Below are 482 nucleotides of genomic sequence, written 5' to 3'. Positions count from 1 at the left end.
TATCTTGGCTGCAGGCGCCAGTGTTGATGTAGGCATCGATGTCATTATCATCATCTCCATCATTGCCATCAAGTGGCGCCATATCATGGACCTTAGGTGGTGGAGTTTGCGATGCCGCCGCTTGGTGTACCTTGCGTTTGGTCGACGGTCATTACGGTAGTGTTCCTAACAACTGTTGGTGGCGTGTGGTGGTGGCGGCGATCGCCGATTCCTTCCGGGTGGCAGCAGCAACCGCCGGTTCCTTCCGGGTGGCGGCGGTGACCGCTGTTTCCTTCAGGGTGGTGATCTTGGGCCGGATTATACGGGAGGTGGCGCCGGTGCTGCGCCTAACACTCGGAAGACCCCCCCCCCAAGACGAATCTGGTTGTTCAACCATGTCATAATCCATGAGGTGTGATACGTCGAAAACGTATCTACTTTCCCGAACACTTTTGCTATTGTTTTGCCTCTAATTTGTGTATTTTGGATGCAACTAACACGGA

This window comes from Lolium rigidum, chromosome 4, assembly GCF_022539505.1.
Source record: "Lolium rigidum isolate FL_2022 chromosome 4, APGP_CSIRO_Lrig_0.1, whole genome shotgun sequence".
NCBI lineage: Eukaryota > Viridiplantae > Streptophyta > Magnoliopsida > Poales > Poaceae > Lolium > Lolium rigidum.
Note: the sequence above shows the minus strand (reverse complement) of the source record.